This window comes from Eublepharis macularius, chromosome 1 (genome assembly GCF_028583425.1).
Source record: "Eublepharis macularius isolate TG4126 chromosome 1, MPM_Emac_v1.0, whole genome shotgun sequence".
NCBI classification, from domain to species: domain Eukaryota; kingdom Metazoa; phylum Chordata; class Lepidosauria; order Squamata; family Eublepharidae; genus Eublepharis; species Eublepharis macularius.
The window spans coordinates 32,852,768-32,878,582 of NC_072790.1; the positions used below are offsets into that span (position 1 = coordinate 32,852,768).

The 25,815-nt window shown below is 46.6% G+C and overlaps 1 protein-coding gene across 1 annotated transcript in view; it reads left to right on the forward strand.

Moving 5' to 3' along the window:
• Positions 1 to 1,437: 1,437 nt before the first annotated feature.
• SH3BP4 (SH3 domain binding protein 4) overlaps positions 1,438 to 25,815 on the forward strand; it is a 49,693-nt gene continuing 25,315 nt past the window's right edge. Inside the window, exon 1 of the mRNA XM_054974384.1 lies at positions 1,438 to 1,682. The gene's annotated coding sequence lies outside the window, so the exon portion shown is untranslated. The remainder of the gene's footprint in view (positions 1,683 to 25,815) is intronic.

Below are 25,815 nucleotides of genomic sequence, written 5' to 3' on the forward strand. Positions count from 1 at the left end.
ACAGGTATGTGCACAACATTGGGATAAGAATGTGTTAGTCTTTGCAGTCAGGTGCAGCACTAGAAACAGAAGAGAAAGCAATAAGGACCACTGTTCTTGCCTATAAAGAATTAAGAAAGCCCTCTTTTACTAGGCAATGACTGACTGAAGTCAAAACACTTACTGGGACAAACTTCTTTTCTGGGAACATCTGCTAATTCTTTTGGTTGGAAGATGCCTCTTGCAGTTAGATTGTTCTCAGGTTAAAGATAGAGGATTCAGTATTCATTTTGTTAATTTCCAAAAAAAAACCCCACATCCGTCATGAACCATACCCTTCATTTTTGCAGAGTTCAGGTCTCACAAGCACATTGGAACAAATGCACAGAGGCCTCCAAGTAGAAGGAACCTCAAATACCAGAAGATCAGGATTCGGGTTTGCAAGTAAAATCCTCAAACTGGGTCTTACACAGTCACCTACAGTCTGTGCAACAGTCACCTGTTTCCACAGGTTTGATAAACAGCCAGCAGGGACCCTGCAGCCTTGTTCTCAATGCCTGCAAATAACTGGGGTCATCCTGGTCTGGGTAAGGTCCAGGATGAGGCCCAGCCCAAGGTTATTCCAGAGTGCTTTTTACTCAGATAGGACAGCTGTACTGGGAAGAAGTGGTCTCAAAGGGTCTCTCCACCTAAGACTTCTTTCACATGTTGGGAGATGTAATGTTAGCTAGGAAGTGTAGTTTTAAATGACAGAGCCAGCGGAGATCGCTCTAGAGGGGAGTGATTCTCTCACAGCCCTCCGCTACCTCTGATATGCCAGACTGTCTCCCCTTCTGGAGCCTTTGCCCTGCCGAGGCTCAGTTAATTCGAAGTTTTAAGCAATGAGGGCTGCTTCCTTCCAGAGATGCATCTGTCATGGGATAGGGACTATAGACATTACTACTAGAAATGTGATTAAATAAATAAATAAATACTATGTACTGTCTGTTTGCTGTATAATCCTACTGGATAGTTTCTATGTTGTTTAATAAGTCAGTCTTACAATTGTCCAGTTTCAGCAGTTCTTCAGATCTGTACTGGATTTCTGCTGGTATTAAATCTTCGCAAATTTGCATTTATACATCCTAAGATATACCCTTACTGAAATGTGTGCAATTCGCCTGGAGCCTCAGTGAGAAAGGCGAGCGATAAATAACACAACTTAACAATAAAGAGTCCAGTAACACCTTTGAGACTAACCGACTTTATTGTAGCATAAGCTTTCGAAAACCACAGCTCTCTTCGCCAGATGCCTCACTTAATAAAAACTCATCAGTGTAGCTCACGCGGTTGCGCGCTGGAGAGGGCAGGACGCGGCCAGCCAAGGCCGCCCCCCCTCTCTCTCCACGTGGGCGCGCAGGCTCCGGCGGCGGGGGCGACCTTTTGCTTCCCGAGCAGCTTTGCGCGCTCCGCGCCCGGCCAGGCCCGCCGCGCTGGGGGGCCGGGGAGGCGTGGGCAGGGGCGGCCGCCCGATGGCGCTTCCCGGGGGAGGGGGCGGCCTCCCGAGTCCCGCCCCTCCCGTGACATCAGCGAGGAGGTCCCTCCGAGTCCCTCGCCTGCTTTTCCACGGGCGGGCGGGCGGGCGGAGGGGCGCCGCTCCAGCAGCTCCGTCTGGCCGGCCGAGCGGGCGGACGCGCCGAAGAGGGGCGAAGCCGGGGCAGCCGGTAAGGAGGGCCGCGAGAACAGCCCCGCTGGCTGGCTGGCTGGCTGGGGGTCCGCCGCCTCGCCGAGCAGCCGCGCCCGGGGCCGCCGCCTCCGCCGGGAAGGGGGGAGGCTTCATCCGGCTCGCCGCCTCCGGGCAGGGAGCGCCGCGGCGCCCCTCTCCAGTCTCCGCTCCGCGCGCAGGAAACTCCCGACGGGTGGGGACGCGAGGCGACGCGCCCTCCTCGCCCCCGGACCGCGAGTTCTCGGGCCGGGGCTGCGGTCCTCGCCGCCCTTACTCGCGAGGAAGCCGCTGTGGCCGAGGGAACGCGTCTCGGAGAGGCCGGCTCAGTCGCGCGCGGCCGCGCTCGCCTTGGGGTTTGTGCTCAAACTTCGGCGGGGTGTTGCTGGGAGGCTGCCCGGTGCGCTTCAGGGAGGGAGGGGCGGTGGGAACAGCTGGAGGGAACGTGGGGCTCGGGAGGCGTTTACTCACCAGGGAAAGGGTCGCTGTACACGTGAACTCTGTGAATCACCGCCGAAACACCCTCGTGTAGATCAGCTGGAAATGTTAGGGTCTTTTTTTTTCTTTTAAAGGTAGTGACACCGGACTCAGATCTTGCTGTTATTAAAGGTAGATTCAGGTGGGTAGCCGGGTTGGCCTGCAGTAAAAGAACGAGAGTCGGGTCCCGTAGCGCTTTCGAGACCACCAAGAGGTCCAGGGTCTGAGCTTTCAAGGGGCAAAGCGGACATATATGACAAAGTTTTGCTAGCGTGAAAAACAAACATTACTAGACCATCTGGCAAAATAGGTAAGAAGAAAATAGTGCATAAACAAAATGCTCAGATGCGGCAGCACACGCGTCCCCTCGGGCGCTATAATTGTGTTGAATTTCAGAGGGTAAGGAAAAAGCTCTAGGAGCCCAGATAGGTATTGCCAGTTTTCCAGCTTGATCCAGCTGGAGTGCTAAAAACTTTTATTGTGGTGCGCTGCTTTACACTCTGTGTGACTAAGTATTTGTGATGAGCTATAAAGCCGAGGAGCCAAGTTCAGGTTAGCTGAAGAAACCGGTTGTGATTTCCCGCATGCTGAGATGTGGCCAGTGGTTTCCGAAGAACGGGAATTGCAGGCCCAGTAACTAACGGCAGCTGGGCTGGGTCGCCTGGTGAAGAGTCCAAGCAGAGGTCGAGTCTGTCCTTTGTGCTTCCCGTGGGCCAAATTGTCTCCTGTTCCAGCTCTTCCATATCACCTGTTTGTTCACTTAAAGCAGTGGTTTAGAGAGCATTCCTGTGGCATTCTCTTAGAAAGCAAATCACCGGTGGAGAGGGGCTTCAGAAGGAATTGAGAGAGGTGTTTGCCTGCCGGAGTGGTGGCAGCATGTAAAACTGAGAGATATGTCCCCCAGTGCCTTAATGCAGCTCTTGCCGACTCTGGTGGTGTGGTTGCCAGGGCTAGCAAGCTGAATGCCACCCTGGGCAGCGATTGAGCCAGCCCTGATCATAGAAGTGGTGGGTTGAACTGGAGAAAGAATTGGGCATTTGATCACGTGTATCTTTAGGAGATAGGCACTCCCTGTAATTGTTTCAGACTGCCAACTGCGTGGTAACTGTAGGGGTGACTACTGTGTATCAAGCAATCTTGAGAGCTCCCTTTGAGCATATTTTGTTGGGTTATGCATGTGTGGCTCAAGTCATAATACCTTGCAACTAGGCCTGCAATCCTATACCAACAGGGACTGAGTGCGGGGCTTGCTTTCCCTAGAGGCTGTGCGCAGGATTTCATCGTAAAAGGGTCAAGATGTGAATCAACAACAGTTGCTTGCTTTGAGTGAGGGTTGGAGCTCTGCTTCCCTTTTAACGCTTTTGTAGGATGTGACCATCCGACAGTTTTAGGGGGGGTAGTTGTGTTGGTCTGCGGTAGAACAGCAGGATCTGAGCTCGGGGGCACCTTAGAGACCAGCAAGAATTTCAGGGTGTAAGCTTTCAAGAGTCAGAGCTCCCTTCTCCAGAGATGTGTTTGAAGAAGGGAGCTTTGACACTTGAAAGCTTACACCCTGAAAACTTGTGAGTCTCTAAGGTGCCCCTGGAGTCAAACCTTCAGACAACAGCCTTGCATCTATTCCCTTAAAACAAAATCTTGTGTGATAATGAAATGGAGGCCTTCAACTGTGCAACGGAAAGAGTTCCAATGAAACCTGCACAGGACCACAGATGACTTAGGGTAGGGTGGACAGAGAAGCTGTGATAATGGGTTAAATGCAAAGACCTATCCTAAGCGCTAATAATTTTGAAAAGTAATTGTTTTCTTCCATTGAGCTAATAAATATTTCCATTTAAGGATTTTTAAAAAATCCTTGGCATTGTATCTGTAACTGTAACGTAATTATATATCTGTATGGATAGGAAATGGTTTTAAAGAAACGCTGTTAATTTATGAATGGATTCAGTAACTAATGATATGTTATCGGTGTTTTAAAAAATTCTGCAGTGAGAAAATTATTATTCTGGAAAAGAGTGTTAGATATATGACTAATTTTAAAATGCGGCCAAGTACTATTTTAACATTTTAACACTTCATTAGCATAACAAAGAAGGCATATTAATTATCAATCATTTTCATATTAATGCTAAATACAAAAATTAGTTAATTTAGTGTGAAACAGTGACACTAACTTCAAACACGGTAATGAATCATTAGAGCTTTCTGCAAAGCTGGGGATATGGTTTCTATAAATGTGCATAATTTATACTTTGTTTTTCTCTGAAAACATTAGATCATTCTACAATGTCAGAATTAACAAGTGAGATTAAAGCAAAAAACTGACGTTTTTGAAGGAAATTGTTCCAGGTGGGCAGCATGCCAGTTCTTCCTGGAGATGCCCTCCGTTACAGTAAGTGGTCATTAGCAGAAGCTCTGCTCAGGACCGCTGCACATCTGTGGGGCAATCAGTCCTTACTGCATAATGCTGTAATGAAAAGAAAACCTGTAGTGTAGCATTCTTGGAATTTTGAGAGTATTTAATTGCAGAGAATTAATAATATTTGGGCAGTAGACTGACAGACATGCCAATCACAGGGTGTGTGTGTGAAAGAGAGAGAGAGCATGCATGAGAGCGCATGAGAGGGAGAGAGCGCTTGTGCATGTGAGCAAATGGGAAGAGATCTGGAGCTGAGGAAGGTCAGGCAGGGAAAATGGTTAAATGACTCCCCCAACTTGAAACTCTGCTCCTTTACCATTGCCTGTGGAGAGTAGCTATCACCTGAAAATCTCCGAGGGTCATTCGTCACTTGTCGCTTGGCCCATAGTGGTATGAAACAGAGAGAGGTGTCTGGCTTTATACATTTGCATTTAAGAAAAATTATGTCCTATTTTTCTCCCCGGTGGGTACCCAGAGCAACTTAGAACATTGTGTTTCCCTCCTCCGTTTTCTCACAACAGGCCTGGGAGGTAGGCAGGCTGTGAGAATTTGACAGGCCTGAGGTCACCCCTCGAGTTTTCATGGCAGAGGGGGGATTTGCACCCAGATTCCTAGTCCAGCACTCTGATCACTATACCACGCTGGCTTCCAGCATTAAACTATTTACGTGCTGCCATTGCACATACGTCCAGCTTTTCTGCATCATTGCCTTTTTAAAAAGCAGGACCTTTTGTACTTTATAGAGTTCCGTGCAATATTTTCAAATACAGGCAGAAGTGGGCACCCTTTTGTGACTAAAGAGCATGGGGGGTATACATGGGCTAAGGCAGTTTTTTTCCCTGCAAGGGAAAATTTGTAGTCCAAATACTTTCTAGATTCATCAGCAACGGAGGGCAAATTTTATGGACCTATGAATGGGTGAGAATGACCGACAGAAGCAGGGGCTGTTCTCTCATTCAGATGATACATTCTAAAATTCTGTCGTGCCAGTCTTAATATGCTTCCCTTTGACTGTATTGCTGCCAATCCCTGCCTGCCCTGGCTCTCCCCCGGTAGGATCAGGGCTGGGCATGGTGAACTCACCATCCAAGCCAGAGCCAGGAGCTGGTTAATATGCTCGGCATTCTTTTCTAATTCTTTCAGCATCTGGCTCTCCCCTTTTCCCTATTTTGGCTTGCATTATCTGGGATGTGCATGCTTGCTTTTCTTTTCCTTTTGAAAAGAGCAGCTGCACAGACAAAGGACTGCCCTGAGTTGCTTTCTGTGGGGCTTCTGACACTCTTCTCCCAGTGGTTTATTTAAGAAAATTTTATGTTGCTTTTTTTGGATAGCTCAAGTAGACTTGCAAGCGAATCCAGTTAAAAACTAGATCTACTAAAGTACCTCCCCCCTGCAATAAAAACAGAGTAAATGCCTGCGGTAACAGTAAATGAACCTACCAATTAACTTACTGCCCAGCCACAGCAAAGCCCCTTTGGTTGGTTGCTCCTTGCAGCCTTGGAGGGAAGCCTGGCTGAAATGGAGTAGCCCTATGGATCCTTTGAAAGGCTGGGAGCTGCTCCTACTGAGTCGTTTCTTTGACCTGGGTAGCGTGAGCTGCTCCCAAGAAGGGAGCTGAGTGGAGAGCAACAGGCATCAGGGCTTGGGAGGGGTGATCTAGCGAGAGTTACAAAATGTAAGAATTCCCCTTGAAGGACGACAAGGAAGTTGGGAATATTTGGTCAGGTACCCAGCCTTCTCTCGGGATCACAGGTCCGCTGGCCTTTGTTCTGCTACCTTCTTTTTTCCTGTATCTTGGTGAGGGATGGTTTTTCTTTTTATTGATAAGTGGTTTGGTAACGCGATTTTTGTATATTGGTCTTGGTACTGTAATAAAGAGGAGGAGGAGGAGGAGGAGGAGGAGGGTCAATCCAGGGATGGGAGAAAGAGAAGCTAGCTCTGTTGGGCTCTTTTTGACATCGCTTGCTGGTGAACTTCAGTGTTTGTACCGAGCTCCACATTCATTTCTAAGAACTGAACATGCAGTTACCTTACCTGATTCCATATTGGTGGCGTCAGTCTTCCACTGTGTTCGTTATATTTAGCTGCCAGTAAATAGGCTGGATAAAACATAAATGAGTTTCTGGATGGGGGGATGCAGGGGGAGGAGTGAGCGTGTCCAAAGAGGATTTGCAAAGACAAGCAATTAAAATGACCATTCTGTCTTCTGCAGAGCCCTCTGTTTTCTCCTTGTTGGCACTGTGGGCCAAGGTCGTTCCATGATAGCCTCTAAGGTCAGCTGTGGAGGCCCTGCTCCAAATTCCGTCTTGCAAAAGGGGCCAAACTGGTGTTCACGTTTAGCAGGGCCAAAACACCTGGGGATTCTAGGATGCCCTCCCCAGGGAACAGATCCAGAGGAGTTAGCCGTGTTAGTCTGTAGCCGCAAAATAGTAAAGGTCCAGTAGCACCTTTAAGACTAACCAACTTTATTGTAGCATAAGCTTTCGAGAGCCACAGCTCTCTTCGTCAGATGCATTGCCAGCTTTCAAGAGCCACAGCTCTCTTCATCAGATGCATTGTCAGCTTTCGAGAACCACAACTTTCTTCATCAGATGCATTGTCAGCTTTCGAGAACAACATCTCTCTTCGTCAGAGCATCTGACGAAGAGAGCTGTGGTTCGCAAAAGCTTATGCTACAATAAATGTGGTTAGTCAGATGCATTGTCAGCTTTTGAGAGCCACAGCTCTCTTCGTCAGATGCATTGTCAGCTTTCGAGAACCACAGCTCTCTTCATCAGAGCATCTGATCAGAGCAACTTCCTCAGGGAAGTTTCCTATGCCATCGCTTTGCAAGGGCTTTTTTTGGGTATGGAGGAGGAGTTTGAAAACTCTTCAGTTCAGGATAGCCTTTGACATCATATCTAGCCCTCCTATTGCCGTACCTGTGCCACTGATGCGACCTGCGATGTGTCTGCTCCTTATTTTCGTCTCATGCCTACCTTTGTATGCCATTTCGACATTCCTGAAAAGCTGCCTACGATTAGAGCGTGCAGAACCACCGCCGCCCTTCCTGTTTGCTGGTCCCTCAGCCTTGGCCTTGCAAGCGGTTGCGTTTTCCCAGCACTCGGAGCTCACATTTTTGTGCTGGTAAAATCCAGCCCTTCCCCCTCCTGTGTAGTCATTGCTATTTTGGTCGCTGTACAGAATATGATTGTGCACATTTCACGGGGTCCTTTGGGGGAAGACAGCTACCGAGTAATAAACGAAGCGGCGTGAATAGCCCAGACTGACCCGAGCTTGTCAGAGCTCAGAAGCTAAGCAGGGTCAGCCAGGGTTTGTATTTGGATGGGAGACCACCAAGGAACACCGGGTTGCTACGCGGAGGCAGGCAGTGGCAAAGCACTTCTGTTCCCCCTTGCGTTTAAAGCTGCAAGAGGGGTCACCATAACTCAGTTGCCTTGAAAACTGGAAGAGGGGTCACCATAACTCAGTTGTGACTTGACAACACTTAATTGTTACTAGTAATCAAGGATGGAAAGCCCCCCCCCCCCAGTTGCTCATGTTGCCTCCTTCACGGCCTTTTGCCCTGGGCGGCCATTCTGCAGCTTCGTAGGGAAGAGTGGTGTGGTCTGACCCCCAACCCTGTCACTTCTTTGGCTGCTCCTGTCCCATCTTCCACGTAAGGTGAGAGTCTGAACAGGGCAGAATAGATTCTCCAGTGTGTGAGAAGAGAACAACGGAAGCCGCTTTGGGGGTCTCCACTGGGGAGAAAGATGGGGGAGGAACAGACTAAATAAAATGTAATATCACGTGTAGCGTTGATGACTTACAAGCGGGCTTGCGCAAGTGCGGATAAAAGGTTAAAATGTACACGTGGGGCATGCTTGTGGTTCTTAGAGCTTGTTGTTGCTGAACTCATTTAGAAACCTGCTTTCATTCTCGTTGCAAATTAACCAGCTATCACTAGGTGCATTCATGCCTAAACGAAAGCCTGATTTAAACGTTGTGTTGGTGGGAGAGAAGAATTTGCCGGTGAGACTTGGCACGCATCCCATATCTCATTTGTACGGGCTCACTATGCACGCCTTCCCCCATTACGATGTTCCCCCTGGCTGTAGATCTCTAGTGTCTAGGCCCTGAGTCTATGAAGTTGAAGCTATGACCCATTTATATTTCGCAGTGGGTCAGTTCAGATTTAACACAAAACTATGGTTTAATGCGCCATCACCCAAACATTAGGACACTTCAGACCAGGAGCTGAAGCTGGTTTATAAACTGCTGTTAGTCTTAATGGTTTTGCTTTACGTATGTAAGCAGTATCCTAGCTTAATTCTAATTTGTTTCCTGCTGGTCCTCCAACTCAGAGTCCTGCCCACAGTTAAATCTGCTTCGCTGCAGGCTCCTCTCTGCATGCCCTACCTCTGGTTTGGTATAGTGATCAGGAGCGGCAGGACTCTAATCTGGAGAGCCAGGTTTGATTCCTCACTCCTCTCCCTGAAGCCTGCTGGGTGACCTTGGATCCGTCACAGCTCTCTCATAACTCTCTCAGCCCCACCCACCTCACAGGGTGATTGTTGTGGGGATAATCATAACACACTTTGTAAACCATTCTGGGTGGGTGTTGTTAAGTTGTCCTGAAGGGTGGTATATAAATCGAATGTTGTTGTTATTAAAAGCACAGCTTTGTGGCACACTCCTGCCAGGCAGCATTAGGGGAGAAAATCCTTAGTGGTCTGTGTCCCACCCACAAAATGGTTTATAACAAGCATCATATTCAAATTTATAACACAGAGAGCCAAGCTACAAGTGATGCCTGACACAGGTTGGACACTTGTCAGCTTCCCTCAAGTTTTGCTGGGAAATGTAGGCATCCTGGTCTTGCAGCTTGGCTCTCCGACTGCTGTCCAATGGACTTTTCAACTGTCACTTGTCCAACATTCCGCCAAGCTGCCTACATTTCCCATCAAAACTTGAGGGACGCTGACAAGTGTCCAACCTGTGTCATTCGTCACTTGTAGTTTGGCTCTAAGACAATGGATTGGGGGATGGGGGATGATATGAAAGCAAGTTTCCTACCCTAGTGTTTCCCTCAGCAATCCTCCCTGCTGTTTATAATTGGCTCATGGCACTCGCTTTCTCTGTTCAGTAAAGTGTCTTGAATGCAATTCACCTGTTCTGTGAGAGGAAATTGGAATGGGGAGTGCAGGATTTTCCAGGGGTGCTTTTGGGGCTTGGGAGCCTGTGCGAAAGTTCAAGGTGTGTGGTTTGTAGGTAATGTTTGCAGGGAGTCAGCTATATGGTGAGGTGGGGGTACAGTATCTTCTGCAAGTATCAAGTTTGGTATAGAGAAGAGACAAGGCACAGGCCGGTGTATTTGGTTGTGTTTGGGTGGAGGGTGCACTGAAATCAGAAACAGGGATTCTTTTTATCAGGGCTTGATCTGAAGCAAAGTTTAACATGGCAGCCTTTCAGCTGGCCCCTGAGCAAGGCGCACAGGGTAGAGCGAATCCCTGATTGGTAAGGTGAGGAAAAACGGGGGGCGGGGGAGAATGGGGCTTTTGAATGCTTTGGGGTTTTTTAGAAGAAAAAATTGGAACTCTTATGGAGCAGTGGAAAAAACCGACTCTGATTATTTTTTTCCATTGGGAACAAATGAAAGATGAGGCTTTACTTACTCACAATGTATAGTGTTAATAACTAGGTACGGTCATGTGCGTCATTAGATAAAGGCAGTCAGGGAACCATCCCACCCTCCTGCTCAGCGACGAAGCTTCTGCTCTCCTGACCACAAGCTTGGTGCTTTGCTCCAGTGACGGCCACTCCTACTTCTCCACTCCCGCCGCCTGGTTCAAATGGTGATGGGGGGGGGGTTCCTGGCCCTCCCTCCTGCCTACCCACCTGCAACGCCACTGCTGCTGTCACTTGCCTGGCTCACACAGCCCTCGCTGTGCCTAACCCGCCCTCAAAATGATGTCGCATCACGAGAGCTCAGTCTTCACTGAAAAGTTAGCTTATAATTCCTCCCTCACCCCTGCATTTGTATTTTCCTACATCCCTTGGGAATATCCCAGTTCTTCAGAGGGGGAAAGAATCCTATATGTGCCTGGTCCCATTTTCTGTTGTCTTTTTAAAAATCTTCATGCGGGCCACGTTCAGAATTAGTTTTATTACAAGTGGGGGACCTGCAAGGATTGGTGGGGGGCTTGTCATTTTCTCCTCTTCTACCATGTCCCTTCCTTGCCCCCCATAGCCTCTTCCTCTTTCCCTACTTCCTTCTCTCCACTCACCTTTATCTGCCTCCTGTCTTTGCCTTTCTCCCTTCCCCACTCTGGCAGCCTCTCTCTCCCCTGCGGCCTAGTTGTGTGGTGCTGGCTAAGCCAGGCCCAGTTGCATGGTGGGGAACCTGCAAGGACTTGCAGGGGTACTACACTTCTCTTGGCGTCCCCTTTCCTGAACTATTTCCTCTTTCCCTCCTCATGGAAACCTCTTTATGCTCACCTTTCCCTATGTCCTCCTCTCCTTCAAGCCCTCTAAAGAACTTACCTTTTATCTAGCCTCCATTTTTATCTATATTTCTTTATTTGCTTCTTTTATATGCTGCCTTTTAACACAATGAGGGCCCAAAGCAGCTCAGATCATTTGCCTTGCTTACATATTATCCTCACAACATCCCTGAGAGGTAGATTAGGGTAAGTGTATGTGACAGGATAAAAGTAATCCAGTGAGCTTCCTCAGCAGAGTGTTGATTTGATCCTGGGTCTACCAGATCCTACTCTGAAACTCTTAACTACTACACTACAGTGGTTTGGCTTGTTGACTCCTGTTGAACAGTAGCGAGCATCCAGGCCTAGGTGAGTCATGCAAGTCACATGGTATCAAGTCACCCAGTTGTTGCTTCTGACCCTAGTCCCAATGAATCCTCCCTCAGGGCCGAAAACAGCCCTGGAAAAGGCCTAGCCCCCATTTCCTGCCTTTTTCCTGACAGAAACCAAGCCTGGATTTCTGGTTAAACTGTTATGGTTGCGTAGCAACAGCCACTAAGGGCATCTAGTTAAATCTATGGGTGTTCCTTTTATCATTTTGGGTTTTGTTAAAACAATTTTTTTTTAAAGATTTCAGATTTTTCTGCAAACTTGGGGCATTTGTCAGGAGGATCTGTCATTTCCGTTCATGGTTCCAGTCTTGGGATTTAAGCATCCCCAGTTCAACCACAGACCATCTGGGATTGAAGTTGATTTGATTTAGTACATTTATAATCCGCCCTCCCCACGATCAGGCTCAGAGCGGATGACGTCAATAGTAAATGTACAATAAAATTCACATTAAAACCATAATTAGTTCAATAATAACGGTTCTAAAACAGATATAGTCGGCGGCTTCATAACTCTAATAGTAACTCTTCAACATTTCGGGCAGAAGCTCTGCTTAACAGGATGCCCTTTAAAATGAACAGATTATTTAAAAGAATTTTCTTCCTTCGAGGTCCAATCAATTTCTTTTTGAATCTGCACAGCCACACAGAAGCCCTGCAGGGCAGAAGTGCCACCTGACCCCACCCACATGGCAGATGCCAGGATAGGTGCCAACAGGTGTCGGGAAAGCTGTCAGGGGTTGGAGACCCCTGCGATAGATAAAACCACGCTGGTATCTTCAAAAGCAAAGGGAGCAACATGGTTGGTTTGGAAGAAAGTGGAAGGAGAAGATGGTTTTCATCCAGCTGTCCAAAGTTTGACTAGGGTTGGTCAGCCTGGAATTCTTGTTCTCAAATCAATTTGTGTTATGTGAGGTGAGGGTGCTGTGTGTCTCTGCCTCTGAAACAGTGGGTGCTGGAGCCTTCTGCACAATTGTTTGTTCTCTGTAGAATGCATGTCAAGGACTTCCATCAGTTGACAGGGTCCGGGTTGCAATCTTTCCCGTCGGCAAGCTTTCTTTTTGAGGTTAAATCAGGTTGTTATATTTCATGGGGATCCAAGCAGCCATAATATTCAGAAGCTTGTTCATGACGGCAGTCTGTGGTAAAATAATAACAGAACTGGAAACTGCTGCCTCATACAAAGAAGAAACTTCTTGTTATAGATTAAACCTATACAGCAGAAATACTAAAATAGGCACGCAGTTTGTGTTCAAAGAGGCTATTTCTGCTCAGAACAAGATCACTCCTGAGGGAGAACAATTTTTTGACTAAGAAGAGGGGGGGAAATCCACGTGCCTCAGATCTCAGCCTCCTCAGCAGGTAAAATGAGCAAAAAGGTACCAGAAACAGAATTTAATGTACCATCTCTGAGTTCATAGAATGATGGCAGTCAAGGAAAAATGTCGCCATTCCTTAGTTACTCTAGTGAAGGCAACCGAGAAAGGGGATATGCCCTCTACTGAGGTAATGGAAGAATCAGTTTAATTCATGATATTTAATCCTGACTAGATGTACTACTGTGCATCACCTGAGGCTGCTTCTTGCAGTGAATGAAGTTGCCTGCTACCCGGCGATGCTTTTTGAAGCCTGCTGATCGCTGAAGCAACTTGGCAGGCGAAATCTGTGTGGCTAGGATTACGCTTGGGATTTGCAACTCTATCCTGCATGATCCAGGCAACAGGGTGTCCTCTAGTGCAATGCAATCTCTTCCCCTGCAAGAAAAGAATATTATTTGCAGGAGGAGTCTCCAGCTTTCCACATAAAATTTAGGAAAATCTGCTGTTTTCAACCTGGATAGCCCAGACTAGCCCAGTCTCGTCAGATCTTGGAAGCTAAGCAAGGTCGGCTCTAGTTAGTACTCGGATGGGTGACCTCCGGGGAAGTCCAGGGTTGCTGTGCACAGGCAAGGAACGGCAAACCACTTCTGAATATTTCTTGCCTTGAAAACCCGACGGGTTTGACTGCGACTTGATGGCCCTTTACGCACTGTTTCAGAACAAGTTGAAAAAGAGGTTAAGGGGCGGGGGTCAGTCTTCAAAAGGAACTTATATGTTGGACTGAAAACCAGGCATCCCTGCAAAGGGTGATAAATGTAGCATGCTGTCTTATGAAAAGGAGCTTGGTGTTGGGAAGGGCTTTTCCTGTCTGAACACGCAGTGCTGAACCAGATGGACAAATGGCCTGATTTGCTCGAAGGCATCTTTGTATGTAGAGATGTCTAGATACCTGGTGGTAGGTCTCGCCATGCTAGCAAAGGGTTATTCCTGGTCTTGGTTTACTTTGCCCCGGGGCATCCATTCAGATGTCCATCAGGACCTGATCAAAGCCTTTCCAAGCCAGGAAGCTTGGAGCTGTGCTTGGTGACAAGAAACTGCATGTTCACCTGCCATGGGCGGAGGATTTCCCCCTCCCCCCCTCCCCCGAGTTTTGAGTGTTGTGGCGACTGGGAAGGCAACGGACAGCAGCTCTGTGCTTAGTGACTAAGGACGTCCAAGGGGAGTAAGTACGAAGAGCAGGGCGGTTCATTAGTGACCTACAGGTGCCACCGTGAGTCAAAAGGTATATTTAGTGAGAAAAGTGATTTTGCAGCACAAATTTATGCTCCCTTCTGCCTCAGAAGCGTAGCTTTCTGTGAATGGAAATAAAGCAAGCAAGAGATCTGCTTGTTTTTAAAAGTACTCTCCGCACAGCAATGCGAAGGAAGGCCAGTTTGGCAAAGGATCCAGATTATTCTTTCCATGTTTTGTTCCCAGCCTCTTTTGAACTGTTCTGAGTTTTCTGTTATGTAACACTCTTCCCTGTGCTGTTCTTTAGTGATGGAAGGGAAAAGAATTCATACACAGTAATATCCTGTGGGATTAAAGGCCATTGCAGGAATAACAACGGAAAAATTATTCCCCCCCCCCCCCCCCGCTTTTTCTCTGATGGAAAAATTTGGAAATTTTCTGGAGCATTGGGGAAAAGAACTCGTATGAAATAATTTATTTTTCGTTGAAATGAGTGACAGTACAGACGGCAGCAGTTTGCAACTCTCTCTCTCTCTCTCTCTCTCTCTTTAGTTTTGAGTGTATTTGCAGGTTTGCTCATACAGAACTAAGGTATTTATACATTTAAATTAATAAATGTCCCAATTAATACAATTGAATATGGTGACTAAATTATAAATGATGCCTTTTATGTTGTTAAAAGGATGAGATGTGGTAGAAACGTAAGTATAGCATATATTTAAATTTCCTCCCAAATTTCTATTTTTCTTGGGAGGAAAAAGCCCTTTTTGTTTATATCTTCAACCTTTTTGGAAATTTAACATCCCTGTGCTTGGACGAGCTGTGAGGCGTTTTGCATTTCACGGCTCTCCTTATTGTACCTCTCCATCTCGTCTCATCATCTAGTTCATGTATCTAAAAAAAAAATTATCCCTTCCTCTGGATCCTCCCTGTCTTACAGTCTCCTCCTGGCTACTATCTCCTGGTCGCTTGTCCCCACAACTCATTTCAATCCCAGCAATGGCTACTGCTGGATCGTGTGCGGAAACTTTCAGTTCTGCGGTCATTTCCTCAAGGAAATGGAAAATGCGCTGCTGAGGTTGCACAGTAAGGGGATTGTTGCATGCAGCCATGCCTCCATGATGGCACAGACACACACACACACACACTGATTCAGACTTGGAGGCAAGGATACCAGCCCAAAATGTAAACATGCATCTCAGAGATCTCCGAGCGGCAGGATGCAACTGCCTGGGCTGACACAGCCAAGAAAGGAGTATAGCAGTGAATGCAGGAAAACGGGGAGGATCCTTTTAGTGCCTCAGAGTTGGGGGGGGGAGCCATTTGCACTCCCCCTTGTTCTCCAAACTTGAACGAAGCAGTTTGTGGTTGAGAAATTAAAATGAAAGTAAAAGTAGACCCACAATTGCCTACAAAAAGGCATCGGCGGCCTGCCTAATCTCCGTGGTTTTCCTCGACCAAGTCCGGACAGGACTGCCATCATTCTAACCAGTCTCAAGTCGCAGCATAATCCTCCAGATCAATCAGGGTGGAGGAGGGCAAGCAGTGCCTGCAGCGTACCTGATGCCAAGCAGCCTCCGGTGGGCATGTACACAGCTCCCAAGTGATGGTTGTATTTGTGAACACTCTTGCTTCAGACAGCGGGGTCAAGACATGCATTGCCGTCAATACTCTGTTGAATTGTTTAACACTCCATGGGATGAGATTCTGTCTTCAATGATCTCCAGATTCCTTGTCTAAAGGCAGCGGACAGGGATTTATGGCTCGTAAGAAATACAAAATGGAGACTTTCAACTACATTCAGACTTTCAACTACATTCAGAGAGAGGATTTTCATGACCTCGATAGAGTTGACAGAAGCATATCTTCTTATTTCTGTCTTGCCAGGCCAGAGACACTCCTCAGGGTATCCCATGAAAACCAGCACTTTAGGTTTGAGGCCATACTATAAGCTAGCATCTATCTCAAGGTCTTTACCAAACAAATGGTCTTGCTGATTGCCTGGACGAGCTCTTGTTCCAATTGTCCTCCAGGAGAAAAGTGTTCAATTCTCAAGACCACCCCACCCATTTTCTTGGAGGGGCATGGCTTCTCACTAAACTGTATAAGAGCTAAGCTACAGGAGATGAATTACACGAGGAAGAGCACGTGAAGGGAGTCGCAATGTTAACCAGGAAGCTGAGTTTTAAAAGAGATCGGAAGACTGTCAATTTCCCTTCTCTACAGAGCCAGGGAGATCCCTGCTCAGAAGGTTTGTTTATTTCCTCTTTGCCTCTTAGAAGGGGAGGTGAAACTGACAGAGCCTTTGGAAAGCAAAGAGGAAATTAACAAACCCTCTGAGCAGTGGCTCTGTAGAGGGGAAATTGACAAAGCCTTCCGATCTCTTTAAAAATTCAGCTTGCCGGCTAACATTGTGACTCCCTTCATGTGCTCCTCCTCGTATAATGTCTCTTGTAGCCTGGCTCTAAGAAGAGCTAACTGATTTCATCTTAGGCTGTCTCATACTTGGCAGCCATGATAGAGTTGGTCAGTTGAAGGAGTGAAATGCTTTTTAAGGGAGGTTTTTCTCAATAAGAGTAAATATTTTATAGGAGTTTTTTCCCAGCAAAAAAATCCCCAGTTGGAAAAATTGAAAAAGTCCTTCATGCTGTGCATTTTGAGCAACCTCCCCCCCCCCATCTTAAGACATTCATTCTAAAACAGAAGATGTTTCATAGGCGTAGGGAGCAGAAAATAAACCACATTTCCCCCTAATTTTTTCTGCTTTTCCCCCCTGGATCTTTCTCTCTCTAAAAGTGTGTGCTAGTTCCTGAGATGTAGCTGTTTCTTCCTTCAGTCTGATTTGACTGAAGAGTCCTGTAAACACAGGGTAATCGTCTCCATAGGTTCTCCGTTTTTCTTCCAAATATGGTTAACAGGGAGACTGACCCACTCTGTAGTGGGAAATCCACATTACAGTTAAAATTTTCACCCATTGTGGGCTTCAGTGTGCAAAAATAACCTGGTTTTACTGAAAGCACACACTATCATGAACCGAGTAATAAGGTTTATGGGACTAGGAAATCTTGAATAAAAATATTGTTATCTGCATTCTTGGGCTGATATCTAGAGTCTCAAAATTGTTTTTTTTCCCCCTGTGTGTGAAAACGTCATTTGTTAGCAGTTGAGTCTTGGGAAAAGTTCTTTGTAATACAATTAGTGCCTTGTTCTGGTTAGTGACTTCGCAGCATAACATTTTTTCCTTGTTCTTTTGTCTCTTGAGTTCTTTGTTTGGTATCTGACCCGATTGTTTGTCTTGCTGGTCAAGATGCTGACACTGAAACTTTTCATCGCACGTGGCTCTCATTCACCCAGCTGCAGGAGCAGCAGCAGCCCAATTTACAATCTTGCGAAAGCGCTTGGTGCATAGGACCAGTGGTACAGTTGAATAGACCGAGACTGCGTCAGCAACCTTATCACAGGATTTGATAAAGCATTTGAGATAGCAGCCAGGTGACAGTGTGTCAAATGAGACTCGTTCTACGTTTGCTTCAGTCCTCCCGATGGAGAGACAAGTGACAAATTAATAAATTCCGGATGGTGCAATGGTACAGCGAAAACGCTCTTCTTGACAGAGGATGGCTCGATTTCTAAGTCACGCCAGTCTCCGTTGAAGAGGTTTTTGGCCGCTTCTGATAGGTTAATACAATCATATGCTAGAGTATGTTTTTTTTCCTTGTTATGTGACTGATGGTGTAGATTTAAAAATGCAGTGCCCTTTTGACAGTTTTAATACGGCAGCTTTTATACTGGATTGTGAACTCTTCTCCGTAGAGGGCTTCTGCTCTCTGGTAACTTTGTGACGAGATGTTTTGCATTTAGGGTCCATTTAGGGTTGCAGTTGGGTGGAAAATGAACCAGCTTTTCAGATCTACAAATGGCAAGGCATAGGAAACCCCTTACTGTGTAACCATGTTCACCTGTAGCTTTGAGCTATGCTTGCGTGTATTTAATAAGCTCCAAAACCTTTGTCAATTGAAAGAGTTACCAACTCACTTTCTTTTATTGCCCAGTTTTGCCATTTGCACAGTTAGATTCTATCTGAGTAGCACCATGCTTGGGTGTTATATGTTGCAGACCAACTGAAAGTCTCTCTACACAAGACGGCTCGGCGTGTGTTGATCAAGTGTTGGGAGTCGCAATGTTAGCCGGGAAGCATAGTTTTAAAAGACAGAGCCAGTGGAGATTGCTCCTCAGAGGGTTTGTTAATTTCATCTTTGCCTCCCTGAAGGCTCTGTCATTTTCACCTCTCCAGTCTAAAACTGTGTGGGATCGCAACCGGAGGGCAATGAAGAATGGAAATGGGCTGGAGCTGCCTTCCAGAGCTGGGCTTGGACCTGGAGAGGTTGTAATGGCCTGAGGCTTCCCTTCTGGTATTTTACAGCCCCTTCGCACAACTCCAGTGTATAGCAAAGCCTTTACCCTGCTGCCAGGTCTATCTTTTTAAACTACCCTTCCTTGCTAACATTGCATCTCTCAACATGTGTTCTTCATGTGCCATATGAAGAGAGACTATGAGTGTTACAATTGTAAAGTTAAAATCTTGTCCTGTAAATCAACCTTTTCTATGGCTAAGGCTCTTTCTTTTTCTTTCTTTCCAAAGTGTAGGGAACTTTAGGACAAATTAAAATTGAAAAGTGATGTGCTCTGGCTATGTGATTTGTTCTGGGTGTGTGTGTGTGTGTGTGTGTCCCTTTATTTTTTAAATGACACCTAGTTCTATCTTTACTGTTCTTTTGAGGACGCGCTTTCAAATTAACTTCAAGGACAATAAGAATTGAAACAGCAACCGTGTGTATGCAAAGCGTGCATTCTGTCACTGTGCTATGATGATGGAATCAAGCTGTCTATTTCCCAGTCATTTTGATTAGGATATTCCGATGCACACCTTAGCAGTGCTAGTGCTCTGAATGCTACGCCGTTATCGTCACCTGATTCTGTGCAAGGTGTTCGTTGCAGTGGTGGGAATGTTGGTGAAGTGTGAAAGTAAAAAAAAATAACTCTTTGAGTGCTAAACCTACAATGCTTGCCATTTCTTCCTTTGTTTTATATTCAGGTATATTGATGCAACTACTTACTGCTTAAATACATGTTTTCTACTGTATCGATTGCTTGAAAATAGAGATCTTAGACACTTAAGGTCACAGTATACCATATTTATTCGAAAGGAAGACAAGCTTGAATGCAAGTCAACCACTCTTCCTGCAACAAAGTTATACACAAAGGGGTTTTTATATTATTATTATTAGAATTAGAATTAGAATTACAAGCAATACAATCAATAATAAATAAAGATCACATGTTATCATTGATTGGCCTTGCTAAGCTGATACAAGTTTCCACCAGAGACCTAAGTATCAGCCAGTTATCGGTGTAATATGTATGCTGTTCCAAGTACTGCTGTCCTTTGCAGCTCTGTAGGTGTTAATGTCAGAAAGCTGCAGTTTTTCCATATAAGTTGCAACATTTTTAAAAATAGTTCCCAGTGCCCCGATGACAATAGGGACTACTGTTGCATTCTTCCATAGTCGGGTGGTTTCTATAGCCAGATCTCTATATTTAATCATTTTTTCTTGTTCTTTTTCTTCGACTGCCAGAATTGCAACGTCTGTTATCCAAACGTTTCAATTTTCCACAGCTGTGATGTCTAGTGTCGATCGGGTTGTATTCTAAAATCCCACAAGAGGAGATGATGATGATGATGATGTTGATGATGATGATATAACTGCAACTTATATGAGAATTTGAGAGAGAGAGCCCCCTCTTGTTTTGATGACATACCTGGAGGAAAAAAAACCTAGTCTTGCATTTGACTTGGGAATTGGACGGGAAACCTCCAAAGAAGTCCAGGGTTGCTGTGCAGAGGCAGGCAATGGCAAACCACTTCTTTTAGTCTCTTGCTTTGAAAGCCCCAGTAGGGGCCGCCATAAGTTAGCCGTGACTTGATGGCACTTCCCACCACCACCACTTGCATTTGAGTAAATACTATAATAAGATGACCTCGGATGTTCAGACTTGTACAAATGTTGGAAGCTTTTTAGTCTGCAAGGTTACCCAGGAGCAGGTTCCAGAGCTAAAGCAAGGTGTCTGGGGGATGGGGTGAATCACCTTGAGGAATAACAGGTGGGGGGGGGTCAGAGAGACTGAGGAACTCCTTTGGTTCATGTGACCCTGTTCAAAGAGACGGAAAGCTTTAGAGAGAGATTTCAACTCTTGGAGCAAGGTGCCCCCACAGAAAATGCCCTCTCTAGTTGCTGCCTACCTCCGCTCTGAAGGTGGAGATACAAAGAGCAAGGCTTGAGAGGCACCTCTTAACTGGTGGACTGTATAGTATGAGAGGAGGTGATTTTTCAGGTATTGTAATGCAATATATATCTTCTTACTGCTTTCCTTAATAAATGGCAATCCCTGTACTAGTTTTCTCTCCCAGTTAACTTCAAGCAACCTCTTTCTCTCGCAGTGTAGCCTCCATGCCAGGTTAGTACTTGTGAAGGTTCTGCTTGCACTGAAGTCTTCCTTCTGGTCAGGCTCCTCCTTGGCTTGTTCTCTGTCTTGAAGACACTGGTGGTACACATATGGCGCTAGTGATTTCCTGCTGATCAGTACTGTTCACTGACGACCTTGGAAGAAGGACGCCGAGGCACAGTCCACAGCTGACCCACTCAGCTCCTCTGCCAGACCAGATCACAAGCTTCTTTCTCCGTCCTCTTCAGCTTTTTGTTACTGCCAGCCACCAGCCCACTTGCGCAGAGCCTGTAACCCGTCTGAGCCTGGTCTTTTATTCTGTCTGGCCAGGCCTATTCAGCCAATCGCTGATCGGCATGTCTCAGGCCACCATCAGCTCATTGGTCCTCAAGCTATAGAGACTCGATTGGCCAGTTAGAGGGCAGCCTATTAAGAACTGTTTGGAGTCTTCTACTATTTATCAATATGAATTGGACTCCTGTAAACTTCACAGAGAACCATCCTCTTGGTTTTAGTAACCTTGAAGCAGTTCCTGCAGTTTTGCAGCCTGCCCGGAGATGTACTGCTATGCAGTCTTGAAAATCGCTTCCGAAAGTAAAATCACTCCAAGCTCATAACTACAGGGCTTTTTTTCAGCTGGAAAGAGGTGGAACGGAGTTCTGGCACCTCTTGAAAATGATCACATGGCCGGTGGCCCCACCCCCTGATCTCAGAGGGGAGTTTAGATTGCCCTCCGTGCCACTGGCGCGGAGGGCAATCTAATCTCCCCTTTGTCTGGAGATCAGGGGGCGGGGCCACGAGCCATGTGACCATTTTCACCAAGGGTGATTTAAACTTTAAAAAACTCCCCCCTTGTTCCAGCTGACCCAAAGTGACATCATTGTGCAGTCCTGAGTTCCACCACTGAGTTCCACCGCCTCTTTTCCCAGAAAAAAAGCTCTGCGTAATTATCAGTTCTTACTTTAAGGATTACTGTTTCCCTATGGAACCGTGATTTATGTATTTGATAAGCTCTACCCAGGATTTTAGGTTGATTCTCCGTACACCTCATAGTGAGGTTTGCGTGAATTTCTGGCGTGTTAGGTATCAAAGAACCTGAGAGGAACCTGGTTAAAGTCACATTTTTAAATTCTTAGCATACATCTATCTTGCATTTCAATTTTTTTAAAAAAACCTCTTGAAGTCTGTTAACTGCATATAATTAAAACAAAAGGAACTAAACCAATCAAGCAACATTAAGCATATTATAACAACAATAGTCAGGGCTTTTTTTCAGCTGGAACGCGGTGGAACGGAGTTCCGGCACCTCTTGAAAATGGTCACATGGTTGGTGGCCCCGCCCCCTGATCTCCAGACAGCGGCATGGAGGGCAATCTAAACTCCCCCCTGTCTGGAGATCAGGGGGCGGGGCCACCGGCCATGTGACCATTTTCACCAAGGGCGATTTAAACTTTAAAAAACTCTCCTCTTGTTCCAGCTGACCCGAAGTTACGTCATTGTGCGGTCCTGAGTTCCACCACCTCTTTTCCCAGAAAAAAAGCCCTGGCAATAGTAATAAAGATTCAAAATATCATGAGTGGAAGGGTGGAAGAATTTTAAAAATGCCTTCCTCACAAGAAGCATTCAGGAAAGTTCAATTAAGGTGATTCTAATCTAGTCAATTCTGTTTCTCATTAAAATGTAGGAAATGGTTGGTGGATTAAATCTTACGTAGCTGACAGAAGCTGCAGCCAGTACCTGTAAAAGGGAAGTCCCCTAGTTTTCCCCATTTCATCTTGGTCCAAGGAAATATTCCAGGTTGATATTGTAACCTGATTTTCACTGTAATCCTAAGAAGAATTACCCCAGGCAAAGCCCTTTGATTTCTTTTTTTTTTAAGAAATTTTTATTGGGTGAGTAAAGATTAATATTACAGATTTTCAATTGAAACCCTCATTTCCATATTCTCCCACCCTTCCCCGCCCCCTCTTAATCTAAGACTTCCAACAGTTTTCCAACCCGCTGTCTAAACCTGCTACTTATATCTCCTTTTCTATTCTTAACTGTCTTAATACACTACTGAGATAGATAATATATATTGAATTAAGCAAAACCTAACATCAAACTATCAATTACATTATATTTCTAACTTATCTCCCCTTCAAAGCCCTTTGATTTCAATGGGCTTAGACTGGAGTAGCTCTTCTTAGGATTGCATTTAGAGCTGCACATTTATTTCCCAAATTTTTGGAGGAAAGCATCTCTGCCTGCCCATCTGCTTTGGCTCCTTGCTGCCACCAGTTTGGCTGGCAGCACATGCATGCTGGGGGAGGAAAGCACCGTTTGTGTTTAATGAAATGAGATTGACAAGAATGAAATAGTGAAAATGAATCTCCCTCCCTCCCTCCCTCCCTCCCTCTCTCTCTGCATATCTATATATTGTGTATCTATATCGGACATGGTGGCAAACAAAGATTTAGTCACATAGCAGCAAGTCATGAAACCTCACATTAGCATCTTAAAGACCAAGAAGAAATCACTGGGCTTAGACTGTTTAGGATTGCACTGTCACTTGCACAATCCATATCTCCCCACCACTCCCCCCCTCTCTCCTGGCACATGGCCCTGCAAACCAGAATTCCAAACAATGGTTCACCCGTGGTTTAAGATCCTGGAGGGCAGGGAATGCACAAGTCATATTTTGGAAGTAATCACTTTCTGTATGTTGCCAATACAGCAGAAATGACTAATCTTGACCCGAATAAATTTGACATGCCAAAATTGTTTACATTTAAACAAAAACAGTCATTGAGAATGCTCTGTATGGCTACAGTAAAATGGTAAAGCACCGAGTCATTACTGACCCACGGGGGGACGTTGCATCACGACGTTTTCTTGGCAGACTTTTAATGGGGTGGTTTGCCATTGCCTCCCCCAGTCATCTACACTTTACTCCCCAGGAAACTGGGTACTCATTTTACTGACCTCGGAAGGATGGAAGGCTGAGTCAACCTTGAGCTGGTTAACTGAACCTGGCTTCCACCAGGATCGAACTCAGGTCATGAGCAGAGCTTGGGTTGCAGTGCTGCAGCTTACCATAACAGCTTTTTTTCAGTGCTTCCCAGCACTCTCCCCCCCCCCCCCCACGGGCCTTCACATCTCTAAACAGGCATAGGAAATGGAGGACCAGAGAATGGATTTCATATGGAGGAATAGATCACTCCACACTACGTGAATCTGTGCCCGGTTTTATTCCGTACTGGTTCAGATTCAGAGAGCAGCTAAATGTGTCTCTGCTTTTGAGCACTTCCTTGAGTTCTGTTGATAAAATTCTAAAATAAAAATATGACTCATCTCCTTGTGTTGTGATGACATGCTTGTGGTTTTAGGTCAGCGGTGCCAGAGGGTGCATGCTTTTCCTGCCCACATTTTTGCTTTTGATGCTTGTTAGGACGGTATTCAGCTCTTCCCAGCTGTGCTGGCGCTGATGCCAGTCAAATAAAACAAGGCATCGGAAAGGCCATTGGCATTGCACACCACCTGCCATTCAAGTCTGGCACGTGGCTAGGAAGCCCAGATCGGAGTCCCAGACACAGCTGAGATTTTACGCCACCTCATACCTTCATTTAGGGTGGGCTACTTTTACTGATCACCTGCCTACACATTTGGTCCGGCGCTGTTCATGCACTGTGCTTGTTACCACTCATCCCCTTCCACCCTTTCACTTTAAGCTGCTTCCACGCCCCATTCCCTGCAAAATGCATGGCTTATCAGATGCTGGTAGCGACCTGGAGGACTGTGCCGCCTTTCTTCTTCCCCTTCCCAGAGCATGCTTGTGCAACACGTCAGACAGCCCCTCCCAGTGTTGCGCTGCACAGCGAAGTCATCTGAACTCAGGAACGAGCAGGAGGGGGGAACCAGTCCCTTGGGGGATCACCCTGTTCTTCAGTTGGTTTCTTGCCTGGGCAAGATGGATAAGCTTTGTGAAGAGCTCTCTTCTTTCTGCAACTGCAGAAGCCTCCATTGATAATCTAGTTAGGTGTACTGGTTAAGAGCGGCGAGACTCTGATCAGGAGAACTGGGTTGATTTCGCACTCCTCTACTTGAAGCCTTGACTTGAAGGTCAGTCACAGCTCTCTCAGAGCTCTCTCAGCCCCACCCGCCTCACAGGGTAATTGTTGTGGGGGACAATAATAACACACTTTGTAAACCGCTCAGACTGGGCGTTGAGTTGTCCTGAAGGGTGGTATATAAATCAAATGCTGTTGTCGTTATCTAGCATCTGCCAGTGAGTGAGACCCAGTGCTGCTTCCCAGGCTGAGTGGTGAGAGCAGACCCATCCCACCATGGAGACTTTCAGAGCCCTGAGTAGCTGCACAGGTGTCGAGGAGGGTGAAGAAGAGGAGGCTGGGGAGAGGTGATGGCAAAGTATCTGCTTGGCATACAGAAGGCTCTGGGATCAGTCTCTGACATCTCCAGTTACAGGGATCAGGTGGTAGGTGATATGAAAGACCTGTGCGGGAGATCCTGGAGAGCGGCTGCCAGTCAGAGCAGGCAATGCTGACTTTCGCACGCCAGAATCTGACTCAGGCTGATTCCGCACACATTGGATAATGCACTTTATCAATCGTTTGAGGTGGATTTTTTGTTCTGCACACAAAAAAATCTGTTCCAAATGATCTATAAAGAGGATTGGAAGTGCATTATCCAACATGTGCAGAATTGGCCTCAGTGTAAGGCAGCTTTATGTGTTTTGGTGGGGAAGCTGCCCGTTGAGTGGGAGGGGCCCTGCAGTGCAAACACAAGACCCGCAATGGCCTCACATCCAAATAAGAGTCTGCTGTCAGCGCTCGCCGTCGCTGCCGCTGGGTGGGGCATCGGCCGGGCCTGCCCTGACATCAGAGGGGTGCCAGGGATGCCGCAGGACCCTGTTCTGTGGAAGGAGGGATGGTATACCTCACCCAGACTCCCTCTCAGTCCACTCGCTGGCCTGCTCAACCTGGTCTGCTCACCCTCTGCGATCCCCACCATTCCTTCCTCCAAGAACTCTCCTCCAAGCCTCTGCTCTCACACTGCTCTACCCCAACTCCACGCTATCACTCCTCCTCAAACCCACCACCTCAGAGCTCTTCCCAACCAACCTTTATAGGGCTTCCTTTCACTGCTCTGCCCTCCTTGCAGGCCCAGCTTGCCAGGCCACACCCCTCCTTGGCCTCCCAGCATTGGCCTAGGCTGTCTCAAGCTGCTGCAGCTGGGGTAACTGCCTGGGCTGCCTGGGTCAGCAACAGCTGTGTCTTGTTGGCTGGCTGCCAGGCCTCTCTGGCTGAGCTGATTGCTGAAGGCAGGCCCAGCTGTGGCC